We start from the raw sequence: 18,702 nt of genomic DNA, 5'->3' as shown, positions 1-18,702 counted from the left end.
TTGCGTGTGTACACGCGACACTCTTTAAAACGCGGTCCAGAATACATATACAACATGATGTAATTCATACATACATGTGGTCTGCAGTAACCACAGAATAACAGAGAACAGGAAGGAAAATATAAATGGCATCCTACAAGAGTCTTTGTTGAAAGCACCTCTATTTCAGTTGGCCACATAAGATTGCATCAATGCTACACGCATAAACACACCTGTGCGTTTTAAAATTAATGTTCGGTGTGGGACCCCAATAAGGTCAAAAGCCATGAGATTCACAAAGGATATCATGTTTTAACTTGTGCTCATCTTTATTTGTGTGGGCCATTTCAAGAAAAAGATTTGCATTGGGTTCTGTTTGCTCTGAAAGCATCACTGCCCTGATAATGCCTTCAAACATGCTTAGCAAGGCGTATATGCAACTCCTGATATTTTTGTTATGTCATGCATGAATGTAAAGATGAATGAAAGGGGTGTACTTTCTATACCCTTAAAATACAAAAAAGACAAAGAGCCCTATTTTAACGACCTGAAACGCAAGTGCGAAGCGCAACGCTGTTGCTATTTTCCCGGCGTGAGAAATAACTCTTGCGCCGGGCGCAAATCAATAAGGGGTTGGTCTGAAGTAGGTTCATTATTCATAGGTGTGGTTTGAGCGTAACGTCAAATAAACCAATCAGAACGCTATCCAACATTCCCTTTAAACGCAAGGGCGCAAGTTCCATGGCGGGTTGCTATTATTATGACGGATTTACCAGGCGTACGCCAGGAGCGGTTTACAGCCGAGGAGACCCACGTTCTTGTAAGAGCAGGCAAGACAGAGAAGTTGTTTTGTATGGGGATGGGAGAAACCCGCCCAAATCAGCGTAGGTTAAACAGGCGTGAGAGGAAATAGCCACAATTGTCTCATTAGCTGGCATCCCCATCGTTGCGCCAAGCGATACAATGATGTCAGGAGACGGGGGAATCCCAAGCTTGCCAGCATAAATCGGGCACGCCGTGTAACGGGAGGTGGATCTGCCTCTACACAGACGCCAGCAGAGGACATCACTGCGTCCACCCTCACCGCTGAAAGGGTTTGGGGGCTTTGAAATCGGACCCAAGAAACGCAAGCAAGGTCCAACCCCTAAGTACACTTACAAATCAAGTTCATATACATTAAGGTTTCTTATGAAAACATTTTAATTATTATTTACATAAAATAAACGTAATACAGCCACACAACAAACTTATGAAAATATTTTATTCGTTTATTAATTTTTTAACGCAGCCACACAATAAATAAAAACTATCACCACAATGCTCACCACTATGATTCCCCTTATCTCGTGTATTAATATTTTTAAGTGTAACAATTTATGATTTGCAAAAATAACTGTTGCATCTGTGTAGATTAGATAAGCAAATTGTGTGCATGTTGTGCACGCTATACATTATGGTCAAGCATGCGCCCCTAAAATAGCATAATGAACAAAGCGCAACTGACTTTAAACTTTTTTTTCTGGTCAGTGGCGCAATTGTTTTTTGAAACTGCAAAATAGCATCAGGGATGGTTTGTGCCAGAACACGCCTCTTTTTTTGCGCTGAACCGCCCAGGGAGCGCAAGTTCATTCCCTAGTTTGCCGACGTGCGTCTGTGGAGGGAAAAGCCCGCTGTGCGCCGGTGCAAAATACGAATGATACATGCGTCACTGACAAAGTCAATTGCGCTGGGTGCAAGAAAGGGCCCATTGTGTGCAAGTAACAATACTTAGTCGCTTTCTCGACTTTTGCCCATATGACTTTTTTGCATGTACTGTTTTTTTCAGCACCTGATTCAACTAAAGGAGTTATTCAAATCTTGTAACAGTGTAAAACATGACAAAAAAAAATGGCGTGAAGCAAAGCAATTTGCATTGGGTACTTCCCCAGCTTGTTTGAGTTATGGAGGATGCACAGACTACTATGATCTCTACTAGAAAGTTCAGCATCACTGCAGGCACCTGAATTAGTTCTTCAAAATGCCGAATGCGTGCTCGTCTGCCGGGCGTTTCTGAAAACATCCTTGAGTAAAACACCTTTCTTAATCATTTGATGAAGTATTGCTGCTATTATCCTAATATAGCAACTGTTTTCCATCTGTGTTAACTCTTTCCCTGCTTGCGTTAAAAAAAAGTTGCCAGCCAGCACCAGCATTTTTTAGGATTTTCACAAAAGTTTAATGCCTACAAAAAATGCTCTTCCTTAAATATATAAACATACTAAATATCAAATGAAAGAACAGACCCTCTGCTTAAAAAAAAGTTTCATCCTACTTTTATTTTTTCTCCTTTTATCACCTTATTATTGGTAAGTTTCTCCAAATATACCACATTTTGATAATTGTGTACATCCCAAAAAACTGAGATAATTGCATTTTTGTGAATGACTTTGAAAGAGATCGCTTAGGTTACTCACGTAACCCCGGTTCCCTGAAATAACGGGAACGAAGCATTGCGTCAGTTTGCTGACGCTATGGGGGAAACTCCTGTTTACTCCGTGATTGAAGCCTATTGGTTAACGTCTGTAGAAAATACAGACCAATGACGTTTGAGCCCGCGCGGGGGTGTGGCACACGTCCCTATATAAGCCGGTGAAATACGTCAAGAGCTCATTATTATTCGACTGAAGCGCGCAGCCGAATAACACTCGCTGCGTAGACGTTTGTAGCACGGCCAGCGACGCAATGCTTCGTTCCCGTTATTTCAGGGAACCGGGGTTACGTGAGTAACCTAAGCGTTCCCTTTCAATACGGTTCACTTCGCATTGCGTCAGTTTGCTGACGCTATGGGGGAACGTAATCCCATCCCGCCGTGCATACACAACGGACTGAGGTGCCCTTACCGGAGAGACACTGCATGTGGCCCTAACCCAGCATATACATAGCTCTAGCGAGCGCAAGTGTAAGCACCATATATGAGACAGTAATACGCATACAGTGAAGTTTCTAAACGCACCATGATGCATATACAATAGAGCACAAGACGGCGGGTTCTCTGAGCGCGCCGCGAGCTGTGCATGAATTATTAATAGGTAGCCATGACGGTGAGCTAACAACGCACCGTGAAGGCATACAGAAACGCAGTCGCGTGAATCATTAAGCCGATAAGACCTGTGCTTGTAAGGCAGGGACATCCAGGCTATAAAATCTGACAAACGTAGACGGCGAGGACCAGCCGGCCGCGTTACAAATGTCAACGATAGAAATCCCCGTAGACCAAGCCCAAGATGAAGCCATACCCCTCGTGGAGTGAGCTTTTAAACCAACTGGACAATGTTCATTCAGGGAGGCGTAAGCCAAAGCAATGGCTTCGACGATCCATTTAGATAGCCTCTGTTTAGTGAGCGGCATACCTAAGGAATGTTGCGCGAAGCTTACGAACAGCTGATCTGACTTGCGGTATGAGGCAGAACGGTCCGTGTATATTCTTAACGCTCTGACGGGGCAGAGCGTGTTCGGGGTTTGTTCGCCGTCCGCCGTCGGAAGGGCGAGAAGTGAAACCACCTGAACTCTAAATGGCGTGGTCAAAACTTTAGGAATGTATCCCGCTCTCGGTCTAAGGATCACTTTGCTATCGTTAGGACCGAATTCCAGACACGACGGGTCAATTGAAAACGCGTGTAAATCGCCCACTCGTTTAACCGATGCCAACGCCAGGAGGAGAGCGGTTTTAAACGAGAGAGCGCGCAGGTCAGCCTGTTCGAGGGGCTCGAAAGGGGGACCGCGCAGCGCTTTCAGGACCGTGGACAGATCCCAAGACGGGACCGTGTTAGGTCGCGGTGGGTTTAGTCTGCGAGCGCCTCTGAGGAATTTAATGATGAGATCATGTTTTCCCACGGTGCGACCGGCGATAAGGGCGTGATTCGCCGTTATCGCCGCCACATACACTTTAAGCGTCGAGGGCGCGCGACCGCTGTCCAGCATTTCCTGCAGAAAGGAGAGAATATGCTCCACTTCACAGGTGTTTGGGTTTAAGTCTTTCGTCGTGCACCAGTCAGAAAAAATAGACCACTTTTGAGCGTAAAGGCGCCTGGTAGATGGGGCCCTAGCTTCAGTTAGAGTATTTAACACTCGTCCTGAAAGGCGTGATGGTTGCCGTTCAGAGACCAAACGTGTAGATTCCATAGCTCCGGCTGTGGATGCCATATCGTCCCTCTCGCCTGAGATAGGAGGTCTTTCCTCAGCGGTACTGGCCATGGTGCTGATGTTTTCAGCTGCCATAGGTCGGGGAGCCACGGTTGATTGTGCCAAAACGGGGCGACCAGAATTATCGCGCATTTCGTCTCTCTTATCCTCTGAAGGACCTGTGGTAACAGAGCCACCGGAGGAAAAGCATACAGAAGACACGCCGGCCATGCTTGCGACAGGGCATCGTGATGTCTCGAGAAGAAGATCGGGCAATGCGCGTTCTCGTCTGATGCAAACAGATCGATCTCCGCCCGGCCGAAGACGGTCCATATTCTCTCGACCGTCTGAGGATGCAGTCTCCATTCTCCCGGCGGCGGACCGTTGCGCGAGAGAATGTCTGCACCCGTATTGGCTACACCCGGTACGTGAGTCGCCTTTAACGAACGTACGTTCGCGTGAGCCCATAAGAAAAGCCGTTTCGCCAGCCTGGATAGGGAGCAAGATCTCAGCCCTCCTTGGTGGTTTATGAACGAAACCACCGTCATACTGTCCGACCGCACTAGAACGTGTTGATGTTGGAGTTTCGGTCGAAAGTGTCGTAGCGCCAAGATAACCGCCCACATCTCGAGGTGGTTGATATGTAGCTGAGACAACTGGTTGTTCCACGCACCGAAGGCGAGCTCGCCGTCGCAGTGAGCGCCCCAACCCGTCGCAGACGCATCCGTAGTCACCACTTTCCTCCTGCTCACGGAGCCGAGCTCCGTGCCCGAGAGGAAAAGGTGAGGGGATGTCCATATCGAAAGCGCTTTCACGCAGCTGTACGTGATTTTGATTAATAAGCGGCCCGACAACCAAGCACGGGGCGGAACTTTCGCTTTCAACCAAAACTGAAGCGGCCTCATGAACAGCATTCCCAACGGTATTAGTGGGGATGCTGCTGCCATCAGACCCAGCATTTTTTGGAATCGTTTGAGAGGGAGATGTGAACCCGCTTTGAACGATGCCGCCTCGCGTCTGACCGTGAGCGCGCGTTCCTGTGTAAGCCATGCCCGCATCTTTAATGAGTCGAGCGTCGTGCCTAAGAACGCGATTCGCTGCGTGGGGGTGAGCAAACTCTTCTGGAGGTTGATTTTGAACCCCAAATTCTCCAAATGCTGGAGTACAACGGTCTTGTGCGCAGTAATTTCCCTCTCTGACTGTGCTAGAATAAGCCAATCGTCGAGGTAATTCAATATGCGGATGCCGCTCTGTCTGAGAGGGGCGAGAGCCGCATCCGCACATTTGGTAAATGTGCGTGGTGCCAGAGATAATCCGAAGGGCAGGACTTTGTACTGGTATGCTGTCCCGTCGAACGCGAATCTTAGGAACGGCCTGTGACGTGGCGCTATCGGAATGTGAAAGTAAGCGTCTTTCAGATCCACTGATATGAACCAATCGCCCGGTCGAATTAACGCCATGATTCGTCTGGCTGTAAGCATTTTGAACGGCCGTTTGGCAAGAGCGCGATTCAAAACGCGTAGATCCAATATCGGTCTGAGGCCGCCGTCTTTCTTTGGAACGAGAAAATAACGACTGTAAAAGCCTGATTCGCTTTGATCCGCCGGGACCGTCTCTATCGCGTCTTTTAGTAATAAAGAACGCACCTCTTCCCTGAGGATCTGTACACGATCGTCTGGGACAGTGGTGTAGAGAACGCCGCGAAACCGGGGTGGTCTCCGGGCGAATTGAAGTGAATAACCGTGTTGGATTACGTTTAGAATCCAGCCCGGCATACCGGGGGTGGATTGCCAAACGTGAAATTTGACGGCGAGCGTCGATATGCTTATGGACGTTAAGCCGTGTGTGTGTGTTTGTGTGTACAGAGGAGGAAATTTGCTCTTTTTGTGAAAAGGTAAAAATTTTTGTTTCGCTGTTACAGCGAGGGTGTGTCCAGCGCCCGAGGGGACTGAAACACGCAGAACTTTCGAGGGCGGGCCGGCCGAAGCGGGACCAAAGCCTCTTTTCCTCCTCAGACTCTCTTCAGGGAGGCGGCGCCGGCGTCGGGTCCAGCGTAATCCGAGGACGGGGACCGCGGCGTCGAGGCGGGCCAGCCGGTCGTGCAGGACGCTGGCGCTTGACCTCCGGTTCAGCTCTCTGCTGGGGCTGAGCTGGTGCTGGCTTAGGGCGTTGAGCTGGCGGCGGTTTTGGGCGGCCGGTCTCAGACGCTGAGGCAGATCGTTTTGGTAGAAAATGCCGCATAGCCTGCGACGATTTCTGTGCCTCAGTGAAGCGCTGGGTGAACCCCTCCACAGCGGAGCCGAAGAGCCCCGACGGTGACACGGGCGAGTCAAGAAGGGCAACCCGATCCGTGTCCTTTATCTCCGTCAAGTTCAGCCACAGATGTCTCTCCAGAACAACCAGGCTGGCCATGGCTCTTCCTACAGCCTGAGTGGCGACTTTAGTGGCGCGAAGGGCCAGATCAGTCGCGCTGCGCAGGTTCTGAAAGGTCGACGGGTCCGGACCTGCCTCGTCCATGTCACGGAGGAGTTTTGCCTGGTATACCTGCAGCACCGCCATCGTATGGAGAGCGGATGCAGCGTGGCCGTCGGCGGCGTAGGATTTCGACGCCAGGGTCGATGTCAGGCGACAGGGCTTTGATGGGTGGTTCAACTTCGCCCTCCATCCGCCGGCTGAAGACGGGCAGAGATGGGCGGCGACAGTTTCCTCGAGCGGCGGCATCTTGGAGTAGCCGTGTTCGTCGGCGCCGTCCACTACGGAGAGGACGTGGGAGACGGCGCTCTGAGCTCGGGTGGAGTGGGGAGCACGCCAAGATTTGGTGAGCTCCTGGTGAACCTCAGGGAAAAACGGCGCCTGCCGTTGGCGGGACGATTGACGGCGCCCGGGCTGCAGAAACCATTCGTCCAACCGGCTGAGTTGAGGCTCTGACGGCGGCGACCACTTAATGTTGAGCTCCGCCGTAGCTTGCGTCAAGATGCGGATGAGCTCAGAGTCGTGAGGACGCGACTCGGTAGGTTCATCAGCGGCGGCTGCGTGGGCGTCGTCATCCGAAGCCGCCCAATCCTCTAACTCCTCAGAGGATGACATCACTTCCAAGTTGTCACCGGACCCAAAGGAAACCATGCCGCTAGCACTCGGCAGGGGGCGTAGGTCCTCATGGGCGAAGGTGACAGGGTGACGGCGGGGAGACAGAGCACGCGGGGGATGAGCCGGCGTGGACTCGGTCTCAGGGCGTCTTCCAGCTTCACGGCTCCGCTGCTGTTTAGGCGGGAGAGCACGGGAAGCCTTCCGTTTAAAGATCTCGAGGCGGGAGCGCAGCACCGCGATAGGAAGGAGCTCGCAGTGGGCGCAGCCCGCCTCAGCGAGTACGGCCTCGGCGTGGGCAGGACCCAGACAGATGACGCACTCCTTGTGGAAATCCTCCACAGGCAAAGGGGCTCGGCAGGAGCCGCAATGCCGAAGCGACATTATCTCAACGCGCTTCTGCTCTTTTAGATAACTCTTTTTAGTCTCACCGGAAAGCGGCAGGGGAACACGCTGGTGTGTTGTAGTCCGCTGCAGTGCTTGGATCGACGGCGAGTAAGGGCTTCTTCTTCGGAGCAGCGAGAAGGTTCGCGCTGAAGGAGAAAAGTAATGAGCTCTTGACGTATTTCACCGGCTTATATAGGGACGTGTGCCACACCCCCGCGCGGGCTCAAACGTCATTGGTCTGTATTTTCTACAGACGTTAACCAATAGGCTTCAATCACGGAGTAAACAGGAGTTTCCCCCATAGCGTCAGCAAACTGACGCAATGCGAAGTGAACCGTATTGAAAGGGAACAGATTTAGAGCAATCCTCAAAACATACAAAGAGTTTGAACTGTTGGCTTTAAGGAAATACTTCTTGGTTTTATGAGTTGGGTAAGAGCGCCACCTGGTGGAAACACAGATTGCCGGAAAAACTCGTCATTGGCACGGAAGAGTTTTCTCTTAATTGAAGATTTTACTCCTCAATGGCGGGGAAAGAATTAACAGTGTACCATCAATGGGCATTTCACATGGTACGCAGCACCCACGAGTGTCTAGGTCATTTTTAACAGATGTGCGCAAAGCGTTAAAACGGGGGCAGATACAGAGGTGAAGCGGAGCGGAGCACCCCAAAACCTTCCTCTTCCACGGACACAGCTTTTCACGACAGGTGCCGTTGAAGATAAACATAATTTGCACTAAATGCAAAACGCTTCCACTACACGAGAAAAGCTATAGCCGTGCGGCAATTTCGCCGCTTGCCGCATACTGTGTGAAACGCCCATAATTTTCATGAAAATGTTGCTGAAATTTGTGAATTTTTGAAATCTATAACAGGCAAAATTTAAGTAAAAAATACGTGCTTGCCACTGAATTTTTTGATATCTGGAGGATGTTCCTAGATTTTATTAAAAATTGAGATATTGAAGAAGCTTTGGATGTGTGAAACTATAGAATGTATGATGTGGTTTATTGATTTGTATTTTATTTATTATTTATTTTATTTTTAAATCCTGCCTGGGGTAAGGGGTTATTATGGTGTTTTCCGGTTTCAAATATTTAGTACAATTACCAATTGTGAAAAGCGCTATATTAATAAAATTGAATTGAATTAAAATCTCAATAAAGACATGTTCTAAAAAAAATGCAGGCTTGCTCTAAAGAAAATCACCCTGTGAAATCCAATATTAAAGATATCAAGGATATATTTTCACAAAATATTCTTTACATTATACAGAACGATTTTATGTAGTAAATCACAAAAAATGACTTCAAGTCATCCAAAAGTCCATCCCAGTCATACTAAAACTCATTCATTTCTGTCCACAGCAAACCTTATTTTTCAAAATAATGCTTGCTTAAAGAATTCAATATGGGTGAATGCTCCCTCTTAAACTGCTCATGGGCCACTGTCCCTGTTTGCCATATACTTAATGTTTTACTTTAAAAAAAAAGTGATGTGTGCATACGATTTAGTAACATTATGTGCCAGCCTGCTGCTTGTGCTCGGAACTGGGTTAATGTGAGGGAAAGGGAGCTTATCATGCACACGTGTGTGTGTAAGGATGCCACTGCAGCAGGGTGGGGTGCCGCCACTGCAGAGCCCATGGGGCAAGCAAAGTGAATGAGAGTGTAAGAGTCCGGCGTTCTCCATTTATCCCTATTATTGTCCATCGGAAACGTCAGCCCTGTCTCATCATCAAGGGTAGGGGGATCTCCGTGTGCGTATATGCGCGTGTGACATTTTGTGTCAGACGTGTTGGTGAATGGTACAATAAAGCCGTCGCCCATGTTATTTTTAACTCTCTGTCTCCATGGAAACCAGCACATATGCTGGGAGCGATGCACCCTGTCGTTTGTGTGTGTGTGTGTATTGGAGATGCAGCAGTTCATCCCGCTTCATCTGGAAGCACACACACGTTGCGCATGCCTGCCGCAGTGTGTGTGAGCGTGCGTGCGCACGAGTGTCTTATGAGGTCAGAAGCACGTTTGATTAAACATACACAGTGAAGCATCTTACTAGAGAAAATAGGGCGGAGTGAACTAGTAGCTGGCTTACATAAGCATGATTTTGATTTATAATATTCACAAACCTATGCTTGCAAATAGGTTTCTAACTGTTATTTAAGCCATATAAGCTTGATGAGATATGGCATATGTTATGTAACCCGTACACACAAACACAAAAAACAATAACATATCAACCAGCACATTTGTAAAAATATCAAGACGTTCAGTATAGTGCAGATTCTATATGCATTTAATTGCAAACCTTATGTAAAGTTAGTTAAAACGATTCGCATTTACTAGATCGAGTCTTGCATTAGTTTTGCATGCAATATGTGTCAGATGGTAAGCGAATGTATTGTGGGTGTGCCGTCTGAGACTACATGTATTCTGACCTCAGATCAGCACTATTTGCAAAGACAGTGCTGGGCTCATCAGTAAGGTTGCCAAGCAGACAACCATTCATTCCCACCTGCATTACTGTGTTACTATGGTAACAGCTTAAAGATTAGTACATAAGCTACCATGCACAGTAAACTCTTCTGAATATATATAATGCTTTAATATCTTCTATTATTCTATATCCTTTCATTTTTCCTGAAAACTGTTTGGTCATCCTTGAGATAAAAGCTTAGCTCCAAATGGATTGACTTCTTATTCTAGCAAATGTGAACAGAAATAAACTTGGACCCGAGCAGCTAAATTCAATAAGATTTTCCTATCTTCCATCCCTCCCTTCATTTTTTACCGAGCCCTGATGGTACCCTACAATGAGCTTGAGGAAACAACCAATAGTACAGCAGCGCAACATTCTCTGGGTGATGATGTGATTGAGGCAGTTTTGTGTTAAAAGCCAGAGCCTGGCAAATGTAGGTCACCCACAAGAAAGGCACATGTACACGCCCTACTACACATTGCCCACATATAACTCAGAAGTTTCAGAATGGCAGCATGCTTGGAAATGGAGGATGAATTACTTAAACCAATCTCGGCTGCCACGTCACCGACATCACACAAAAATCACAGCGAAATGTGTCAAGAAACCAGTCGCAAATATCACATGTGACTCACTTTATACCCCACGAATGCATTTCATAGGAAACAATGAAAGTATGTATGATTTATGTATGCTTCACTTTCTTTCAATTCACAAAAATGGGTGAAAAACTAAATTTGACTATTACAAACATCGTGTATGAGGTTTGTCTCCACGTTGGCCCTTAGGGAAAGGTTTTCTTTGTAACAGAGCTGTGTAGGCACAGGTACAGTAACACATATCGTGTCAGGCTACTCGCCAATTCAAACACTCCGTGGAGAATGGTTTATGCGCCTGTGTGTGTAAATGTGTGATATTGTGTGTGTACCTCCCTAAGCAGTCATCACACAGTGACCTATATATCATCCTCTCCACTCTTTCAATGCACTCAACCTTAATTATTTATAACACACACACACAAACATTCAGAACAAAGACCTCGTGGAGGAAACTAAATCGTTACATTAAATTTATCTGACTTTTCATAAAATAAATGTCTGTATATGTATGATAATAATGTGATAAAAAGGACAAAATGCAAAAATAATGTTTTTCTCCTAACTGAATGTGCAATTTGTGACCATGCATTTCAACTAAATAACCACACCCCTGTAACCGAGTGGGTAAATGGAATTCAAACTCCTGTCACAGTCATCACTACCTTACATATACAAATATATGCGTATGTATACATATAATTTGTAACTCTTTTACACTGGCAATAAGGTTTTAAAGGCCCTTTGAAATTAAAATGAAACTTTTTTCCTTTTTGTAAAAATATGCTAGGTTTAAGGTAGGGATGCTAAACAATTAATCGCGATTAATCGTTAGCAGAATAAAAGTTTTTGTTTACATCACATATGTGTGTAAACTGTGTATAATAAATATGTATATATATAAATATGAACACATTCATGTATAATTTTAAGAAATTTTTTTATATATTAAGTATTTATATTTATAGATAATATAAATCATACATAAATATACAAATGTATATACACATGTAAACATTTCTAAAACATATACATGCATGTGTGTACATTTATTTATACAAATTTATTATACACAGTTCACACACATATATGATGTAAACAAAAACTTTTATTCTGCTAACGATTAATCGCGATTAATTGTTTAGCATCCCTAGTTTAAGGATATATATAAACGGGTATGGCCCAAAACGCTGACAAAATTTGCATATAGAAGATATAAGCATTTAAAACTAATGGGGCATACACACCACCAAACGCAAGTTCAGCGATTTGCGTGAGTAGATTACATATAAATTCAATGCAAAGACATGATCAGACGCATCCTCGCGCGGGGCTATGCGAATGACCCGATATTGATGGCGGGTTTGCAGCGAAAACACACGCTATTTGCCTCAAATGTGTCTTCGCCGGGTGTGCCTCATAAGTCTTGTAAAGTGAAGCTGCTGGCTCTTTGATCGCCCCCTGGTGGCTGTCTGCACTACAAGTCATAAATCCTGCCCTCTCCATTTAAACAAACGGGACTCCGCTCTAAAAAAATATTTACACTTCCAATAAAAGTTTCCGAAAGATGGTTTTGGTCCTTTCAAGTAGTTGTTATCATGCTGTTATCATGCTGATATATTTATATATGATATATCAATTGTAAAAATTTGTGATAAGTTTCATTTTAGCTAGTAATTTGATGCTATAGAAACAAAGCATGTCGTTATGATTGATTGGCGTGATTGAATTGGTCGCGCGAGCTTTTGGGCGAAAATTTAATACCGCGGCTCCGCCTCTGGCTCCACGGACGATTCCTTATGCGCATACTTTGGCTCCAAACTAACATATTTACGTAACATGGCGGCAACCATTGTCTGACATTTTTGGCTTCAATTCGTTAAATTGGAGGGAGGTGACATTGCGTCGTCCATCTTTTTTACAGTCTATGGTCTTCGCCCAAGTTGAAAATATTCAACTCGAGCGAAAAATTTCCATAACGAAACTTCTTACGAAGTTAAATCCCGCGAGTAATCTAAAGCGAGTAACGCGATGCCCCGCATTTGATGTGTACGTAGCATTACAGTTAACATGCGCTAAAAAGTCTAGAATTTTTATGACATCATCCTACACTTCAGCTTCTCATTCAGTTTCATGTCCAATCAAATGCTCTTTAGATGCTAAAGCATCCTGTCCCATACATTGCGCAGAACCTCTGCCTGAAATTGACACTTGTTACAACATTTACTAGTTTTTATGTGAGGAATGGCACATAGTGCACTACGCAGGGGATAGAAACAACTCGGACAGTGTAAATATGCTTTCCATTGGGGTGAATGAAGTCTGATATCGCATCAGAGTGTCACGAATTTACATTCTTGAAAGTATTCTTAACCAATCTCAAGTCCATTCATACATGCTCAAATTTTTTCCTCACTCAAATCAAAATATTGGAAGGATTTCCATCTTATCAGCCTGTCAGACCGACCTGCTGTCCAGCCAAGCTTAGACAGCAGGCTTGCATATGGTCAGTTCAGTCCAGAAACCCATAATTCCCACCACAGTTTGCACATAGCTCCCTATAATACAGTACATGTCATGTTGATAACCGCACAGCAATATCTGATGCAGGTTTGTGAGTTTTACCCATTTAATATTACATCAATTACACCACAAATTTTTTTACAGATATGACAAAAAATAAACAAGGAAGAATTTTATCATAAATAATCACAAGTAAGATAATTCTATCAATAAAGAAGAGAAATGAGATTAAGCGTATGAACATCAGCCTTACACCAGCCACCAACTCTGACCTAGAATTTATAACATCACTACGCATTTGGCAACCAAAATTACTGAATCATTCTGATTGGTGCAGAAAAAGGGTGTGTCCTTAATAATTGGAGGCTATTCTATGGCCCGCCCAATCATCAATCAACACTTACAAATAAGCTAATAATTACAAAAGCTGTTTATTTTTTTATGCAAAAAAAGGTTTATAAAATACCCGTGTACATGTGGACTAGGCCTTAGATAACTAGTCAATATTGTGTAGAAAAGAAATGAAGAGGTAGATAATGTAATATTTGCAGACATATGTATATAAGAATTATTCATGTGCATTCACACATGAAAAAGTACCTTCTCAACATACAAATAAATTTCCTCAAAAAGGAAGTGTGAGGTTATTTATGAGCAGTTGGGGTAGTTTATCAAAACATTTTCTGCTTACCGCACAACACAATGTGTTTTTTTATGCAACTGCAAAGGGGAAAGATGTAGGACAAAGAATGTAGTTGTAGAAGGTAACTGCAAGAGATTCAGAAATAAGAAAAAGGAGCATTTTTTTAATATTACTAAAATATGTGATCTGTAAAAAAGTTTTATGCCATGTTTAATAATGCAAACAAAAATAGCTTCACGCATGCCAGTATGAGATGGTACAAAGATAATATACACAGGAATCTGCTGATTTCCTAGAACTGTTTGTGGGGTTAGAAATACAAACACAGATTTTAAAAAGCAGGCACGGATTGCACAAAGACTGTAATCCCTTCAGAAAGAGCAGATTTAAGACAATCTGATCATTCGTTTATTTGACAAAAATATTCATTTTTTTACATTTATAGTTGAAGTTGTGCTGTAATTTAATCGCAAGATGTAATCTGCATCACCACAGTGTACCACAGCCACAAACCACATGGTGGTAATGATGATAAGCTAGTGACAGCATGGTCAAATAAAGAGAGAGAGAGAAGTAAGCGAAGGGCAAAAGAAGGTTACTAGGGGTGTAACAGAACACTGCTTCACTGTCACATATTGGGCACGCTTTTTTGTTTCTATGGAAACGGGGGAATCTCCTGTCATCTGTTAGTTTGGGTTTCCCCACAGATTACAAACACAGTCACACGTGCACAGAAAAACATATTGGCGCAGCATGCAAAAACCAGTCAAACATATTTTAAAAAAAATGCAAAGCCACTGGTTTGTGTGTTCTTGAAGAAAAAGTTTAACCACAAGCCTGAGAGAAATGATCATTTAGTTTTTCAGGCAAAAATTTTCATTCAACTTATTATGTTTCATTTTAAGAAGAATAAGATGTATGTCAGTACATTTGTTTTACATGTTTACAGATAATGTCATTTATAAATAAACAGAATAGCGTTTAAGTAAATTGTATATGTTTATAAAATGGCAAGAGTGCAAATAAACAAAGAATATAAAATCTATTCTCGTTTATGCAGCTTACTCCAGAAAAATTCCAACCTTGTATCATAACAATATTTAATAATTATTTACCACGATTAACTTACAATTAACACTGCAATTATGAATAAGTCCCCTTGGTAGTCTGCTGCTCATACTTAAGTATGCTAAGCTGGGGGATAAAGACTTGGACAGAAGTCTGTCAAGAGGCAAGAAACATGCGGCGGACGAACCTTTCAGCTTTTGAAGCTTAAAAGGAGAGCACACAAACAGACGATTATGGCTCTGCTGACTGATTGCAGCTGATTGGTTAATTTGCCACGGTTGTTATTGTGGTGACCCTGTGACGGACCACAGCGCAGATGCTGCCAAGTTGAGAATGTGCATGTGCGCTTGTGTACTCCTGTTTGTTTCTTTAAACCATGAACTAAAGTTTTTCTCTGTTGACCCCCCCACACACACCGCTTTCCCATTATTCAAACCTTTGACAGCATTTGTAAAGATCCCAGGCCCTCTACCAGCCCTCCTCTACCCCATTCAGTCCTCCGTGACGCCCCCAACAACATTGGCCATATGTAAGGCTACTAAAGGACAGACAAAACCGTCCCCGGTGAACGGGGCAACAAACACATTAAAATGCACACTTTCAGTCTCTGCGGTAGCAATTCCAGGTGTCAGACACACGTTGTTCAAGTAGAGTACAGAATGATGAATGGAAACCCTGGAGAAAGGCACTCCACAATTAAAATCACAAGGTTCAGTGGAGCTCAAAACATCTTTGTTGCCCTGATTGCACAATCTCTGCAGTTTATCATGCGCTCAGGACGACAACACAAGTCAAAAAACTTTTCTCCAATCAAATCATTTTACACATTCACTGAAATGTGACTGACCCAAAGGACAATTTTATTGATAAGAGGTTGCTTTTTCACAATGTCTTCATGAAAATCTGACTTTTTTCATGTTTAAGTGCTATAATTGGGTCCCCAGTGCTTCTATCAACTTACGGTAGTAAATATGAAAAAGATCAACCCAGTAACTAAACCATTCTGTGTAAGCATGTGAAAAAATAGTTAATTGAAATTTGGCTCCCCTTGCGATGTCAGAAGGGGATAATGCCGCCCCTTAATCTGCACTTTCCAACCACTGCACTGCCATTTAGTGCAAAGATCAACTCATTTGCAGTTTAAAGGACACACCCAAAAACGGCAAATTTTTGCTCACACCTACAAAGTGGCAATATTAACATGGTGTAATAAATTAACTATATGGTATTTTGAGCTAGAACTTCACATACGTACTCTGGGGACACCAAGGATTTATTTGACATACATTATTTATAGCAAGTCCTCACTATTCAAGAAAGTTTAAATTAATTGTAAATTCAAGTTGATTAAACTTAAAAGTTAAGTGCAACAAGAATTTTTTTTACAGTAAACAGACTTAACAGAATTAACACATACGTAGAATTTTGGAGACAACATGGCTTTGAAACTCATCTTCAAAAGTTGTGCATTTTCAGTTCCCAAAACGCCATTGTTGTGTAAACAAACAGCCAAACCGCATAACAACTTTACCGATTGTGGCTTAAAAAATTGTCGTGTATACAGCCCCTTGGTCTTAAAAGAAACAATAGATATTAAAGAAATCCCCATTTTTTTGTAAGTGTGAGACATTTTACCAAACAAAACATTCTATGCTCCAATCCTATTTATACATTCTGAAGTTTGAAAGTTCAGTGTTATCGTAATTGTACTGCTTTTTATTAGTTTTGCAAATCTTTGTAGAACTTTCTGGAAGTATTCCAAGGATCCTTAATATAGGCCTATGCAAAGCCTGTCCACATGAGCTAAGGATAATTAGCTTGAAAAAAGGCCAAATCCAATGGCATACACCCTGAGGAATAATCTGATCGGAACGCTCAATCGCCTCCGTCTAATCTAGAGATTTGCGTGGCTCAGATCAAGCCCATGCTGGTAACTGGCTTAGCACCAGCACATCTAATGAAAGAGCGGTACAGACAGGCTGAGTGTTCAGACGAAACCCTAAAACCCAGGCGCTATTTTATACTAGTAAAGAGCTGCTAAACACCCACTGAGATGTCAAAAAACACACTCTGTAAATTTAGTATAACCCTGCTTTTTAAAGCATTCTTTAAAAAACACATGAAATACAAGTTCTGTATAATGCATGGAGAGCATGTTTCAAAGGCATTCATTAAAACGGCCGCATTTAGGTCAAAACAAAGTAAAATACTACTTAGCTCTTGCAAATAGAGTAGAATTGTTTGTTTATTTATTTTTACAACGGCCAATTTTGTTCTTATTACAATATTGCAACAACACATATTTTGGGAAAGTTTATCTTAAACTTTGGTCAAATATGTTGTTTGTCTCGTTTTAATCATAAACCAATCAAAATTTAAACATAAATCAAAAAGCTTTTCAGCTTTATGCTAAAAACAAGCAAGAAAATTATCAATACATTTTATAAATTTTAAAAGTCGCATTTATCTTACACAATTTAGCTTCTTTAGTAAATATATCTTGTTTTAAAGATGTGGTTTACATTTTGTAAAATGAAACAAAAACACCAATTAATAAAATTTTGATTTTGTCTGAACAGAAGCGTTTACTAAGAAATCTAGCCTTGATAAAACTACATTTTTATAAGATAATATACACTACTCATCCTCTTGGGCTTTCAAATCTGTCGAATCAGGATAAACTAATGGGTAAAGGCAACAGCAGATGGTACCACGGATAGAGAAATATAAATGACCTTAGTTAGTTTCAGGATCACTCGCCCTGATCTATTAAAACCATATGGTTGATCTGCACTTCACGCCTAATTCAGCCCCCTCCTCACGCAGACGGACACGTCCCGAATACAGCGACACAAATGCACATACTTTCACACAAAATCACACACACTACATAGTGTAAGGGGGGTGGTGATGATGGGGGAACCCGGTGGAAATTACAAGGGATGTTAATTGTAGTTTGGCATGGCTGTAATTATTCAACTGTGCAAAAATAGTCACCTTCAATTGCTTGATCATAGAGTGGATGCAGATCAGACAAATGAGACTTTTGTATCTCTGTGCTCTTATTTTGAAAGATTTGTGTGAAATCGATTGTAGGTATCTTTCAGTAGCTTGTTTTCTCTCTCTCTCATTTAAAGTCTCACTTAATGAGGTGCAGAAAGAGCTTGTTTCCTCCATGCATTGTTACATTGTCTACCGAAGCAGCTGCACTCGCCTGCAGACCTGCAGCACGCCACTACCGCTGTCAACACGCGGCACATCATCCCACTCAGCAGACCAGGCAAAAACAACTCAAACAGACTGATCTAGGGCCAGCTGTCTCGTACCAAATCCCTTTTTTAAGCACTATTAGACGAACAGCTAATCTAATCACTGATCAGTGACAAAAGGCCACAAGTCGTTTTGGAGACCGCCTAAGATGCTAAATCCAGACAAGCCTAAAACCAGTGGATCTGGAATGGTAAACAAAAGGCTTGTAGGTTTAAACCCAGTGAGGGGCAATCTGTGAACTTTCACCACTGCACCCCTTGAGCAAAGCACTTTGACCCTAACTTGATCCAGGAGAAAACCAATGAATTATTACATGGTTCTCCCTTTAGTTTTGTATAATACTGTTAAGCTGGAATAAATGTATATTTATGCAATTGGCAGACACTACATTTTATATACATCATAACTGTGTAAAAGTTCTCTGGGATTTAAACCCATGACCTTTGCACTCTTAGTGCAATGCTCTACATGAGCTACTGGAACTTTTTATGTATAATGGTGTATCTTTGT

General features: G+C 43.2%; 1 protein-coding gene across 3 annotated transcripts in view; it reads right to left on the bottom strand.

Moving 5' to 3' along the window:
- The window catches only part of nhsb (Nance-Horan syndrome b (congenital cataracts and dental anomalies)), a 71,827-nt gene that overhangs the window by 36,274 nt on the left and 16,851 nt on the right, over positions 1 to 18,702 (bottom strand). The gene's annotated exons all lie outside the window — the stretch shown is intronic.

Source organism: Paramisgurnus dabryanus, chromosome 14 (assembly GCF_030506205.2).
Source record: "Paramisgurnus dabryanus chromosome 14, PD_genome_1.1, whole genome shotgun sequence".
NCBI lineage: Eukaryota > Metazoa > Chordata > Actinopteri > Cypriniformes > Cobitidae > Paramisgurnus > Paramisgurnus dabryanus.
Note: the sequence above shows the minus strand (reverse complement) of the source record. Positions and strands in the feature narration are given on the sequence as shown.